The sequence below is a fragment of the Varroa destructor genome, unplaced genomic scaffold, assembly GCF_002443255.2.
Source record: "Varroa destructor unplaced genomic scaffold, Vdes_3.0 BEIS01000003.1, whole genome shotgun sequence".
NCBI classification, from domain to species: domain Eukaryota; kingdom Metazoa; phylum Arthropoda; class Arachnida; order Mesostigmata; family Varroidae; genus Varroa; species Varroa destructor.
In genome coordinates, this window is record NW_019211456.1 from 11,745,376 (window position 1) to 11,760,759 (window position 15,384).

General features: G+C 40.3%; 1 protein-coding gene and 2 long non-coding RNA genes across 7 annotated transcripts in view; 2 read left to right on the top strand and 1 right to left on the bottom strand.

The window, feature by feature from the left end:
• The window catches only part of LOC111247257 (uncharacterized), a 29,399-nt gene extending 16,965 nt beyond the window's left edge, over window positions 1–12,434 (top strand). Inside the window, exons 2-4 of the long non-coding RNA XR_002672046.2 lie at window positions 1,038–1,203; window positions 4,856–5,197; window positions 5,806–12,434. This is a non-coding gene — a long non-coding RNA (uncharacterized LOC111247257). The remainder of the gene's footprint in view (window positions 1–1,037; window positions 1,204–4,855; window positions 5,198–5,805) is intronic.
• The window catches only part of LOC147756525 (uncharacterized), a 60,288-nt gene that overhangs the window by 25,737 nt on the left and 19,167 nt on the right, over window positions 1–15,384 (bottom strand). The window lies entirely within an intron of this gene.
• LOC111247254 (uncharacterized) overlaps window positions 1–15,384 on the top strand; it is a 218,675-nt gene that overhangs the window by 25,384 nt on the left and 177,907 nt on the right. The gene's annotated exons all lie outside the window — the stretch shown is intronic.

Sequence of the window (15,384 nt, forward strand, 5' to 3'; positions counted from 1 at the left end):
CCTTTCAAAGTTCGTATTCATGAATATAATTGCCTACTAAAAAATCAATAATTTCATTATCAATAGGTGATAATGGAGACATTGTAAACATGATGACGACCTCCCATTGTTTAAGCGAAACCTTCAATGAGACGCTAAACGGGGATATGTCACACGGTACCGGAGTATATGATTACTCATCCCACATAAACATAACATTATACGGTAGCAAAACAGTAATAACAGATCATCTCACTATAACTGTTTTGCCCGTTCTTTACGTGCACGATATTTCCTATGGCCTATCTGAATCTCTCCCTGGCGCGACCTCGAGTGCAGTTAAGGAAAGCGTTCGAAGCTGTTTTATGCCAGCGTGGCAATGCAAGTGAAAAGCCTTTTGCTATTCCTTTCTCTCTTTCACTGCATAAAATGCATTTAAGAGGCGGACACATGTCAAACGGACAAGGGAGCTAAGGCAAGATAGTTAGAGAAATGGGTCCTTTGGCGCAGAGTTGTTGTTGCTTTTTTGAGTATCGAAAGTCCCAAATAATTTTTCCTTTTTGTCGCTGGCTGTGACCTGAAGCACATAAAAAGTGCAACGGAACTAATTCTTAGTTGGCTTATTCTTTTTCTGTTTTGTAGAGAGTTTTAGTACAGTTTACGTGGGGTCAGTACCACTAGAGCATAATATCAACCTTATGGGGGCCGAACGTTGGGTTTAGATTCGCGGATGATTCCTATTCCCGTTGAGACCACTATTCATTAATTCTAAATCCCCCTCTAAAGGTTTACTACAAATCTGCCCACCGGATCATCAGACCAGGATTACCCTGGTTAGATTTCCCACCTCTCTAGATGAGCTAACCTGATAAAGGATCATTCGTCATGTTGCTTAACCGTAACCTTACGAGCTCTTTTCTTTCACTCAAGATATTTCGAGCCAGTGTCTCACACCCAACACTCTCATGATTGAGTGATGATAGATACAAAGCGTTTCCTGGAGACAAGTTTCTCAAGTTTACTAGAGATAGTTTCTTACTTCATGTTTTATTCTCTAGTCTCGTCAGGTCTACAGGTCGCCGGCCTGTTATGCGCCGTACCTTCCAAGCCTGCAATCCAGAAAACATAAATGTACGATGGGTTTTGATCGATTTCGTGAGAGAAGGTTTGAAACACTTCGTGACTCGTGAGGATCTGTATGCGCTACCGAGAAATGCAATTTAGGTTTGTATGTTACGGATAATGTCTGTTACTGCTGCTCTCGGAGCAAAATTAGATATTGTTTTTCACTCTTCTTGCAACATTCTCAAAACCTTGCCTTCCGCATCATCCGTGGTATCGTACCAGAACATGTGCTTTTCTTCGGCTCTTAGGTCCTACGAAACAGTGCCTGTCAGGACCAACGCCGAGGTTGTGCTAACCGTGTGGTAGGCTTGGACAACCCTAAGCGCAACAATTTGCTGGGCACCTTTAACTAGTTTTGGCCGTGATCCAACGAGTTCGGGTAATGTCCAGACAGGTGCCTAAGGGGCGAAATCGACTTCACTACTGCCTAACAAGCGCCTTTTTCGTTTTTCGGAAGCCATGCTAGTTTGGCAGTATTCTGGCTACTTCTAAGAGGACTCTAGTCACTCTTGTGACAGTTTGCTTGATGGGGTATCCTCCCGTGATTGCGTGATCGATGGTTGTCCAAATATCTCGCCGTTTTTACCAGGTTTATTCTTTCCCCCTTTAAAGTGAGTAAGGAAATCTACATTTTTTCTTACCAATCTGTTTCCGCAAGCGATTCTGACTTTCAGACAGAAAAGCTCCTTTCTTCGGTAAAGTTTCTAAGCCTTTGCTATATTATAGCCTCTATAACTTTTTTAAGAATTCTTACTCTTAAGGGATAAGCACCACTTCACCTTTTTTCACTCTGCCTAAAAACAGCCTGAGCTGAGGATAGATGTGGCAACTACGGCAACATCTCAGAGAGATCTTGTAGCTACTCTTTTTGATACATTATTTTGATTTTAAAATTCCGTTTTTCATCAGCTCGATCAAGAGGTTGGTGAGATGGGAACAAGTATTTTAAGACCCTTATTTTCTTCTTTTCTGGCAGAATATACTTCTTCTTTCCCCTATGGCCAATAAGAGCAACTTCGTGTGTGTTCCCATATTTCTTACGGTAAAATTTTCCAGCATTCTTATTGTACCTTTTATTTTGAATACCGGCTTTCGTTGCCTATAATTTTCAGTAGTCTCTTGGAGTGTTGTCGCCCACTTTGATTCGTTCGTTTCCTTTTAGCTTAGTTAGATATTGATGGACTTTAAGCAATGTCTATATTCCACCAGTAGTTTGGTTTCCATTTTCGATTCATCTTGTGAAACTTTGTTTCGCAGATTTCTACTAGAGGACACTGTACATCTTTACTTTGCAGGTCTACATATTCATGAACCTAACATGTTATAGCCTCCTCTGGTCCTCCTTTTTGTAGGTACGCCAGTGGTCTTCTTGTGCAAGGACCTCTGCTTGCTGCATGCTATGTGCACGGAAGGCATTATGATCGCCTAATACTTCTTCTTCAAAAACTCTACAAACAACAAGTCCACCTTGTATATTGTATATATGCAAAGGAAGAATGCGTGGCGCAGAAAAATAGGCACGTCGTCCGTATTTAGCGTTGTCATTTTTTGCGTGGTAATCTACTTTAGCTGCTGATCCCTCTGCCCTATAAATTTCCTGTGCCTCTGATGGTACCGCCAGGCGCCCAGCAGTGGCCATCAGAGTATTTCCTAATTTCGTCATTGACTCCGCTACGTCGTCTAAAATTCTGTTTGAGTCTTCTATAGCCTTATTGGGACTTGTTTATTAAAAGTCAATAAGAGCTAAATTTCAGATTTCTATCTAGGAAAACTCTCGTAGCAATTTCTTTGTTTTCTTTTTCGCATGCTACGCTGCCGGTACTGCACACCACTTGTCGATCGTTCGTGCTGTCATGTTACATCTTTGCCATTCATCGCTTTCACAGCCTGCCTTGAGGGAACAAACACTGCAACCAACTCATTGTGTTCTTTATCGATGTCAGGACCTTAATAGCAAGTGATTTACGCACACCATTTAGCACGTGTCTATGAGGTGTCTAACAGCGTCACTTGAAACTTGAACACCGTGTTCCCTCAAGTACTTTCCCTCGAGGACATAAATTGTTTTACCGGTTTTTCCAGTGTTATCTTGCCGGCTAGTTTATAGTCCCTGCTCACCACTTGATTTTGGACGCCCTTTTATTCGCCTCATTATATAGATTTTGATATAGGTAGAAGCCGTATTTGACTTTTCTGTTTGGCTAAACATCGAATTGCTTAACCAATTTGATCGGCTTTAAAAGCCCAAGAACAGTCTTTTTCTTACTAACGCAATTTTTATACGCCTTTTGAAGATCTAACATTCCTGACAACTATTTGCGTCCTTCTACCTTTTTTCTACTTTATTCTTCCCTCTGTGGTGTGAAAAGCTCCATATTCGTTTCATGCACGGTAGAGGTTGGGCTTTTCGGCTGTACCTCGCTCATTCAGAGGTCATGAGATCCACGTACATACTTTCGAGGCGTTAATCTGTCCCACAGAGCCCGAGTAGTGTTATGGATAGTAAAGCCGTTTGAATCCGAACGTTCGCCGCTTTTGAAATTATTTTTCATGAGCTGATCCGCAACGCATTCTGTCTAGCAGACCACCAATTCAACATGGCCTAAAGCCTTTATTTTAAGGCTTTAGGCCATGCTCTGCAGGGCCATCAGTCTTTCTGTACAGTGTGATAAAAGTAAGATAACAGTCGGTAGACTTGTCCGACCGCACCTGGCTCGGATTGCCTTGCCTGTCTGTCTGCTGCTATAGTGGCCATGACGTAGGAAATTATTAAACTGGCGACGGAAAATATCTTCGAATCACCTGTTATTGCGCTTCGTACCTCGATTAGTTAGTCGCTGTCGCTAACAGCTCAGATTCTACAAATTTTCGAGAGTCAAGATTAAGTACAGCCGGTCTCCGCGTAGCTGAAACCATTTATATCTGGGTAGTTGTCGTTGGATAAAGACCAAACTGATGCCAAAGGTTGGTGGGGGGTTAGTCGAATCATGCTTAATCGATGTCAGTGGAACAACTGTGGTTGTTCCACTGACATCGACAACAAAAAAAGGTCTCCTTTCAAGACGAGGCACTTAACTCATGCTCAAGGGGAAGCTTTTTTAACTATGAACGGTAAAGCGGGGAAGAACTTTACAGCTTCAAGCAAATAAATAGGAAGCTCTATCTATCCGTAGTTGAGTTGGTCGCTTCATAAGCCCAAGCCGACTAAACAAGCGGAAAGACGCATAAAAACTTTAAACAAACACTGCGTCATGTTTCTTCAGGACACAACTGAACTCTCTAAAATTAGCTTCTGTTTGTTGTCTTTCTTGAGTTCGCAAGTGCTTCTTAGCTCCAAAGGAAAAAAAAGTTCACAGTTAAACCTATACACGAATGTATCCGTTTGCCTCTTTTGTGGGTACATACGCATTTCTTTAACAGTCTGAAGATGAGTAAATGTAATTAGGCGACTGCGGCAATATAAATCAAGATGATTGTCCCATTATTAACTAGATTTCTTGCCAAGTATGCGAGAGCGACAAACAGCACGAAATAGATAACCCTATCAGCACTGCCATTGATTTTTAACGGCCGTTCTCATATACTTGCGTTCGCTAAATCTGCCTTAGCAGTAGTAGATGGGTCGTACCGTACGAGACACATTTTTAGACCAAAACAAAATTTTGATGAAATTGTTGTTTTTATGTTGCATAGTAACGGAAAAACACGTGTCTGAACTTTCCATGTTTGTATGTGTACTTTCTATTTGAAGGAGAATAACGTTATGCACTGACATTCAGCAAAAAGATAAAGCCTGAACTAATTGTCGACATAAAATTGCCGGAAGAGGCAAACGTCGGAATTTACCAGAGCTTGTGGAACTTAGCTCGAACCTTCGAACAGCGGTCTCAAACCTGAAATCCATCGTCCATAGAGTTTAATATCAACTCTCAAATTCTGCACTGCCTTAAAAGTCAGTCCTCAGCTTACGTCGCCGCCTGTTGAACGTGCGAAACCTCGCATTGGTTCTCACTGACGGATATCCAATTCGAGAACTGAACCAAAGAGCGGCCCTCGAGCTGTTATCACCGTGGGGATACATACGATCCTGAAGGTTAAACTTTTGAAGTTATTTAGAGAAGCACTGTGCATGTTGCTGTGTGGAAATAATATTTGTTCATATTAAGAAGATAGGTTAGTGCATGAGAAATTTAAATAACAAGCATACGTAAAACTGACCCTGAAGTCGAAACTTCCGGTGGTAAATACAGTATTTTCTGTCTTCAATTACTAATCAACACTTCAAATTTCTGACCGAGTAGATGTAAATCCTTGTAACTAAATAGGTATTGTAAAAAAAACCAGATCGTTTATATTTTTAGTAAGTTTAATTGATTCATTGTATGTTTTTCCCGCCATTATGTATGCTTATCGGTAGCTTTTGCCAGCGGCATCCTCGAAACGAATTATCGGCTATTTATTTTCAAACACGTGCGGCATGCACAAAATATAAATGAGAAAAAGTACATTACTCACACCCTATTCAACAAATTCATACGGAACGAATTCCAACCGTACTGGTGAACTTCAGTTACTTTCCTTTATTTCTTCAAAAATTGCTCTTTTTATATATGCAGATGAAAAAAGGGTTCCTTTGTTTCCATCTTCTTTTTACCGTACTCACAAGCACATTCATTGGACTTTTTCTCTGACGCCTGGTAGGAGGTGCCCTTCCGCGCCGCGCCGTAAGAAGCGAAGAGCTGGAGAGTCTCAAAGGAGAACAACTCTACAAACTGTGTCCTAATTCCTAGGAAACATAAAGAACGTGCAAGGGAGCATATTTCATGACCGTAGAAGAAAAATGATTTCGCACACAGCATATCCAGTTTAACATGGGCGATTTGAAGGCGATTTAAAAAAAAATGTTGAATGGCAAATGATTTGTTATATACAGGAACATTCGCTTAATCGGGGGGAATAGGTAATCCTTGAGATTTTCCGATGTCTTCATACTAAAAGGGTCCACAACGGACGAGCACTTCTCGTACGATTATTACATATTACAGGCTTTCATATTAAATTGTATCTATACTATATAAAACTGCGTACTCACGAAGCTGTTCGTATATTTAGGGAACTTACCCAATATTATTTGAATTATTTTCCATCATTTTCAATCCGCTGTTTTCTTTATCCACGCGCTCTAAGTATACATGTTATATGTTAACATGTGGACATGGACTAAGTTATATGTTAACTTAGTCCATATCGAATAGGCTATCGACGCGTCTCATATCATCGGAAGTTACAGCTAGTGTTTTTTCCACTACCTGATGTTTTATTATGATGCTAGTTTTGACTTACTGGTTAAGTCCAGTAAGTACCAGTATGTTTTCGAATCGATCATTTTTCGTAATAGCTTAACTGATCAGATCATTGCGACTAGGTATCTTGCAACGTACGTTAGTGTCTTAATGTGCCGGACACTGAGTTTCTGAGAATTGTGCTTATTGGGGTCACACGCTGCGAAATAGCTTTACAGTCACCATGTTTCACTTACATTTAATATGTTACGACAATTATAATATAATAATATTTTTGTTCCTCTCGATTTGCATGTTTTTAGCTCTGTCTCACCTAGCCATCCCAATACGCTGTTAAAAAGTTCGGGTAAACAAACACATACTGCCGTTTGTTTCTCTGCTACATATGTAACCTAATTATTTTGAGGAGTTCTATCTGAACCCTCCAGCCATACTGAGAAATAAGCACATGAAAACGTTTGATGGCCCAGCTGAATCACTATCCCAGTATGGCTATCATTAGCTCATTGCACGTTTTAGTTAGTGCTTAGCATTTTGGCTGCTGAGATGCGGACGAAGGGTTGTGTACTCCACCTTTGCGGAACCTTACGCCTGAGACACGCCACAGAAGCTTAGCGTAATTATTATGTATAATGTACAATATAAAATAATATAGCGCATTATGTATAACTGTCTGGCCAGTTGTACATAATGCATGCGATCCTAATGAGAGGTTTTTAGAAACGCCGCTCTCCATCTATCTGCCAGCTATGGTTGCTTCCTGCGGACAATCCGACAGTAGCAGCCGCCCACTAGGCATGCTTTGTTTAAAAAGGTATGGGAATAGGCCTCCAAGCGTATTGCCTACCACTGCCGTCACCGCCTGTCCTACCAGAATGTAAGCACGGGCAAAATACATATTCGTTCTTCCCCAGATTCCGATACAGACATGGTCTGCTTTTTTTGACAAAACTGTGCCAGTAACCCGGTTACTAGGGGGACGAGAGACCTTTTTTTTTTGACCTTCTTCCAGAATCGACCGTAGGTTCATGACCATTTGACATAAGAAATGATAGAGTTACATGAAGACGTGCTAGCCCTCCGTCGATGCCTGTCAGCCTTCGGTGCTTGACTCTAGCTTTTACTTGGTTCCGTTAAAGCTGTTAAAATGTGGATCGGTTCTAAGGCAACGCAACCTCGCATCCGTTGTGTGCTAGAGCAACATTGAACGATCGTTAGCGTATTGCTGCTGGACGTATACTTTGAGATTTATCAATTGTCAACATGACCATTGTTACCAACAGTATGAGCGCAACGAAAGCCTTCCCTTTTTCCGGAATAGAGGCGAAGCCCTTCCGCTGCGTTGTGTAATTGTCCGATGACGTCTAATTTTGCGAAAGTTTGCCCGGCTTCCGATGCCCCATACGGTGGACCCACTCCGCAGTGGTTAATGTCCGTAAAAACGAACAGTCCTCTGATCGGCTTATTCGGTCACGTACCTCGTGTGCTGCAATACGAAAATCTCAAGGAGCACTTAAACGCTACGCAAGTTTTTCCTGACTAGCACACGTGTACGTTGCGCATGACCTGGTGCAAGGGCAAGTTGTAAAGAAAGATAAGGTTACGGAAGCCTGACGCGTGATAACGAACACTTACGGGTAGGACATACATAGCCAGGTGACTGAATATTACTGTTGTCAAGTTGATATTTTGGTGTATATGATTCAGTGTAGTATCAACAAGTATTCTGTGCAGGTGGTACTTAACGTTAGAAAGAAAGAGTTCCGAGTATTAGAGAGTGTTATACCACGATGCGTAGAAGAATTGATGGCCTTTATAATGTTTTTATCAACATTAGGTTGCATTTTATTATTTCTAAAAGTTGTGTATTGTGTATGTGTGAATAAAGAAAGTTATTTTTATACATTATTGACCATTAAGCACTGCTCAAAAAATACAGAACGTTCAACCAAGTGAAACTTATCTTACAGCCCAACATTATCGAAAGTATTAGGCCCGACCCTAAAAGTAGCCGTGTGCGTCAATCACCTTATCCAATTAGATTGACAGTTAATTGGGCAGATATTATTGCTCGTTGCCCGAAAGACTGGTTTCATCGCATACATATATGCATCACCATATACGTTACCAAATCTCAGGTTGAAACCACAGATTGCATAATGGACGACTTCATCAGCTGTATTAAATCGCTTTAACAAAATATATGATCGGAAACGTTCCACTCTGACTAACCGGAATCACTGATCTGCCCCAGCGAAGGCTGGGTCGGAACGACGCCCGGTGAACTGTTTCCAGCAATACCGAATCATTGCGACTCCGCGGTAGCATTGTAGTAATAACAGTTGTATCCACCCCAGCAGTTCACTACTGTTATTCAGCCCTAGCTACACGTTTAACGTAAACACATCAGAACACACAACAGCAACACAAAATATATTTTTTTGTTAATCATTTCACAATGGGTGAGCAAAATGAATACAGACGTTGTTTCTATCCCTCACCGTCGGTCTTGTATAGCGCGTGCCGTGCCGTGCCGTGCCCTTCACTCCCCGTCAAAGAAAAAAACGTCATCAAGCAAGTATCCTTGTGTCGTCTGTCGTGCCTTTCTGATGCTTCATAGAATTGCGGAGGCGCGAAATACATCTTACGCTAACAATAACTATAAAAATTATCATGCTTGAATTACAGTCGAATAATTCTGATGACTTTCATTTTTTATTCACCGTGCATACATACATACATACATACATACATACATATATATGTATGTAACACACAGTTGGTTGGAGCATTGAACTTCGGTGAGCACTGGCAAAATTTTTTCATACATGACAGTCTTAGGATATTCGCGGCCTTCTAGCGGAATTATCAAATATGGACTGCGATGGACCGATACATCAATACAGTATACTCAACAATATTAAAAATATAACTCGAGCCACGTGAAGCGAAGAGACTTCTTATAATGAAAAGGTCAGTTTTGGGCAAAACATTGGTGATTTAACTCCTGTAGACTACTGAAGCTCCTTGAAAAGCCATTGTAAAAAGAAAATATATTTTATATTGGATATAGTTATTTATGATCAGTTGTTTATTCGCGTAATCGTTTAGTCTATTTCTATAATTACTAGTTTAGCTTCTCCTAAACGCCTAAGGACGACTAAAATACCGCTTAGTTTCCTGCAGGTGGTAACGTTTTTAGACACGTTTCTCCTACAAAGTACCTGAGCGTAACCGAAAAACTATCGTTGAAAAAATTTTATTTGAACCCATGAAAAATTACGTATCTTATTCAGGCACTTGATGACATTTTTGTGGAGTCCGAACTAAATTGGATTGCAAGGCAGACATATGTTTTCGTTTAGTGTCCTTAACTGTATAGCGTATACAAGGATTCTGTCTACAAGGCCTTTACCTGTTGTCAAATGATCTTGTCCTGCCCGATCGGTATCAACCATATCCTATTATATAAATGAATATCAAATTTTTAAAGAGATATTATGTGAGATTTTGCGAAATAGGTCAGCTTCAAAAGTTTAAGGTAGAAAATATAGTAATTTACCTTTTCCAGCAAATTTCTTGGTTAGGCTCAGTTTATCGTATTTACGCTACTTGTGATCGAATTTGATACATACCAATCTATCCTATGTAATTGAGTTACGTTTCAGTAGTGAGCGCCGATTTTGAATACTGATGGGCATAACACCGAGATTTTTTTCTAAACAGTTACTTCAGTTGAAGTGGATGTCCTTTTCCGTTTACTAAAATACGACAACTCGATTGATGTACGCCAACTGTTGCTACAACAAGCGCAAGTGTTAAATTGATCTTTCTAAAGACGGGATTAGTGTTCCAAATTCAGCTTCCAAATCGAACCTATTTCGCAAACGGTAATTTACGACTTGTGAAGAGGTCGATATTAATCTGTTTTGTATAGGATAAGTCTCGTACCGATCTGGCAGAGCACGGTCATAGGTCCCTGGTATATTACTCTAGAACATCAAGTGCGGTGAGGTTTTCAAGAGTTCCGTTTTGCGGAAGCATGCACTTTTTCGCTGATGCTGGGCATTTCCAAGGCCGAAACGAATACGTAATACTTTTAAGGAAAGGGGAGATATGCCAGCGATTTAAATTTACTAGAGTTGGTTCATCTGGATCTTAGAGTCAATGTAGTGCCCTTGAATCATAACAGCGTTCACTATCAGTCGTATATACATTTTCGATATAATCATAGACAATGTTTTAGAAATAAATTAGTCTCTAATCGCAAATGTACTATGTAAAACTATATATATATATATATATATATATATATATATATATACCCATAACGAAAGTAAAAAAGATTTCACTGTGCCACCTCAGTCGACCATTACGACCGCATCCACTTGTATGTAGGATATAGCCGCGTATAACCTATTTCTAATCATTTTAAGCCGTTCAGACGATTTCTGAATTACTTACAAATATAGTAGGTAGTATTTATTTGGACAGCGGTATGAAAACAAGGTAAATGCCAAAGAAACTATTATCATACGTAATAACATAGCATTCAAGTTGGATCACATCATTTGATTACAGTTTCTATGCCCTCTGAATTGTTGGATAGGTTAGTTGAACAGAATCTCTTTCATACGAATTCGTAGATTGTTCTGTAGGGTGCTAGGGTCGACTCGATTATATGTGAGATGACGGTTCTGTGGGTGTGCTGATAATATACACTACAGGTAATGCACAAATAAATGGTTTAGAACTAGCGTTTACCTCCTAGTAACGTACAACTACTCTTAGGACGTCTAACTTGGATCGGTTCGGTAACTGTAGCCACTTCGAACGGCGTTCATTCATACGCAGCTTTATGTACGACGAACAGAAACTCGCTACTACGTAACATAATGCTAACAATACCTTATATCGGCTTAATGGGACCGTTAATGTTAGCAAGACTCAGCTGGTTCCGATCTAGGTGTTGTAGGAAGACTCATGAGCATCGTCATAATTTCTGCAAAATGCCGAAACTATGATTAAGAAAGAACATGATGGGAAACAAAAGCTGTATGCATGCGATTAGAACGGAACCCCAAATTATACCTTACGAATCCTTTGCATATACGACAACTTGTAGGGCATGGGATCAGTATAACACGTTGATCTATCCATATGTGTATCACAGTGTATTGTACAGATCCGGCAGAACATCTTTTCATGATGAACGTCAAAGTCGGTCAGGATAAGTTGGCTCTACTTCCTGATCTATGGCATATGAAATTGTCAACGAAAAACAATTTGAGCCAATCTGAAACGGAATAGTAATAGATTTATGTTGAATTGACAACGGCAGTACCGCACTAAAAGCGGCTAGGTTTTATTATAAGTAGGAGCTCAATCGATCACATGAAGGGCTTACGATTTGAAAATCATCTGGTTCAGGCGTGGTACGTTTTTTCCACTTTTCGCCTTTATCAGATCAGCTTCTTCAACGAATCGATCACCGCTGTGGTAACAGATGTTTAAGCGTGGCAGGCACAGCCATAAGACAACACAATACATGTAGAAATTGAAGTGACGTTTTTTCATTACGTTAAATAATTGATCAAATCAATTCGAAGCCGCCATCGTGTCAACACGTTTCCCGAAGTGCCGCCATATGCGATATAAAACAAAAATAAAGTAGCACCGTATGGATTTTTGGATGGCCATCTGCCGTTTTTCGTTGAAATCATAAGCGATCACCCAGCTTTTTTAGTTCGTTTAACGCTGTATAACTAGCACTAGCTATCGACAACGTATGCAGGCATCTTTATCTATATACTATAATCGTTGTATAGAAAACAGTTATTTACTGGTGGTAAATAACGGTCTAACGACGTACTTGAACGGCCGTACAATGCCCTACGTCTGTCGCGTTATTGGACAAGCGAAGCCAGGAATTGTGAAAATGGCGACAGTTGAAATATGGTCGGGCATAATTGGTAAAGTTAAAAGTGGCTGTCTGAACTTCCATCATCCAGACAATTTATGAAATAAACGAAGTCATCAAGCTATTGTATTTGAACAAGCAGTAAATAAAGCTTCTTCTCGAAATATTTGACCAACGCGTATTTGATGGCTTTCACTTTTCGACGGCTCGTTTGTTGATGATCAAGAATTGTATCTAGGACGTTAGAAGAAATCCCTTGCTTTACGTTATCGTATTGCTTGAATGGCATCATTTTACCTTGTATTTGATCTCCTACGACGGGTGCGTGGGACGGCAGCAAGCGGTACTTTCGATACCCTTCTCGACAATCGTTCCCACATGTCTTTCTATTGAGTTCTGCTATAATGAAATGTGGACTTGTAATTATTGAAAATCATACTATTATATGCCTAGCTTCATACGAAGCTTCTCTGTTTTCTCAATATTCACATACGCTATTACTGTTAGTGTTAAAAGGATACAGGTTGACAACGCTAAATTTCGGGTGCGTGAAAGGTGGCCAGCTAGCCGATTTCTTTTGTGAATTGTTCCGCTCCACTTAGTTAAAATTGTCGTGGGCGTGCGGGGGGGGCAAACTGTCATGAGAAATGGTGCAAACACCTTCGGCACTATCATCATCTTGCAGCCCGTGCGTTATGAATAACGATACGCGATCGAACGAAGTCGAAATAACCGAGAAAAGGAACTAATTATGGGCGATAAAGTAAGGCAGATGTATTCTAATCAGTATCACGATCGCTACTCATGACCTTCATACAACAGAGCAAAACAATGCTGCCACGAACAGTGTAGTACCGGAAGAAATCGGTTTCTTTTGGTAGGTAAGGCCAGATTAGCTTTGCTTAGAGGAGACACTTTTTGGGGACGATTTCGATAGAGTTAGTTCATGGGTACTTTTTGTTCCTGTTGATGGGGCTGGGCCTCGCTGTTATGTTGGGTATTTGTTTGCTTGTCAACAGAGCAGCAGAGATAGCAACTACACTACCGCGTCCACTGATCTCTGCCAAAAAAAAATCATAGAACGTTGGCATTTCATGTGGACGAAGGTCAAAGCTTTTCGTACCTTATAAATGCCTGTTGTCGCTTTAGCGACAACCAGTGATAATCAATGAAGCATGGATGCGTGTCGGCTCTGTGATCGTGCCATTCAACCTTTGTGACAAATACGAAAAGGATATGATAAAAATAGCTATAACTCTCTAGAACCATTCACACGTACACATATATTTGACAGATGCTGGACTGTATGTGCGCGTCATTTCCTCTGAGCAAGCTGTCAAGAGAGAAAGAATCTAAGAACAAGACAATACTACATAACAACACATTGTATCTAGCTTTAGTATACGGCTAGTCGTCTATTATCTATGCAAAAAAAGGGACGCCAGGGATACGCTTACGTTATTAGCCGGCGGCTAGCCTAGTTAGCTTTCAAAGGGTACTACGTAAGATTTTTCGTAGTAGTTCTCTTTCTGTTGTATGAACAGTAAGACGAAGCAGTACAGACAACATGACCTGTTTAGGTGTGTTTCTACATGTTTGCCTATCAGATACTATGTGCTACTTGTGTATATATGCTAGTACATGTCTGTTAGATGGCAACAGCTGATCCGTAACTTTTCGTTTCGATTATCACCTGCGAAAAGCCTAAACAATATCCGCTGGTATCCATAATAAACGATTTGACAGTAGTATGGATTAATGGCTTCCAGTTACTAGCGGCGTGCAGAATGCCGAAAAAGCAGTAAAATCCAAATGAAAATTATATTCATGTCTGATTGATTGCTCGTTACACATTGCCGATCCGTTTGGGGCAACACGTCAAGTACGTATACGACCTACAAGCCGATGAAATAGATTAAAATACTATTTAGATTCAAAATACCCTGGTACATAATGTACCCATTCGAGTTCTATGTTCGCTATTGCCGTTAAGCATTTGCTTTAGATGGTTGTCTCTCAATTGGCCATCAGGTGCTATAAGTTAATAGGTAATCAAAGTAGTAATAATTTTACTATTAATAGCTTTTTTCGATAGCTAGATAGACAAACACAACTTAGTTGGGAGTAAAATATAGAAGGTGTAATTATTTCTCAATATGGATTTTATAAACCGCTATTCGGAACATATGGTATTTTCAAATATTGTTTTTGTCTCATCTATCCATTGGCGTCACGTTGGTGCGGAAAGAAGTAGAGTAGTATCTAATGGTTTGAAACGAGCAGACCTCATTGTATTGGATTCACCCGGTTCAGAAAGTACGCGTGTATGATTCAATGTCTTCTATTTCTCGACGAAAAATTTACATCAGCTATGGGATTTAGCGGCACCTCATCGACGTCAAACAGCGGCGGTCGGTCTATACACGTCCAAGATAGTAATGACAGGCGTCTCGGAACTTCACGTCCTGCAGTGCTCGAGATCTGTGTAGAATATAGCCAGCATAAAGACGTTCAGGTTGTCACGGTTCCGTTTCAAATCAACCTATATGCGCAAACGGCAAGATGTGATCTAACTGTTCTTCACCTATATGTTATAAGAAGTGTCGCAAACGTCTGAGCGAACTCTGGTATTCTTTTTTTAGGTAGATGGATTACAGGGCAAGCCGCCCCAACCCATCGAGATATATACACATAGCTGAACCTGGTATGGGCAATAAGTCAGAAAGTCAGCGTACTTCATTGATAACGATGATTTTGTCGATTAATAAAAATGAGGGAAATCACCAAGAAATTTGGACATTATTACGAAAGAACTCAACTAGGTCCCCTAATAGTTCACCTTGGTGGATGGTCTCACCCTCTTGGTAGGCATTGTTCATACTCGTGTGTGCTACAATATACAAACCTGACGCTGTTTAATTTGGATTCTTAAAAATACTACCCATTTGATGATTACCTCGTCACTACTGAATATTGGCGAAGACACATTTGTCGTTGCTGAAACGATTTCCTGTTGTGACTTCATTGTGTATCATCATAGAATCATTGTCTACTCAA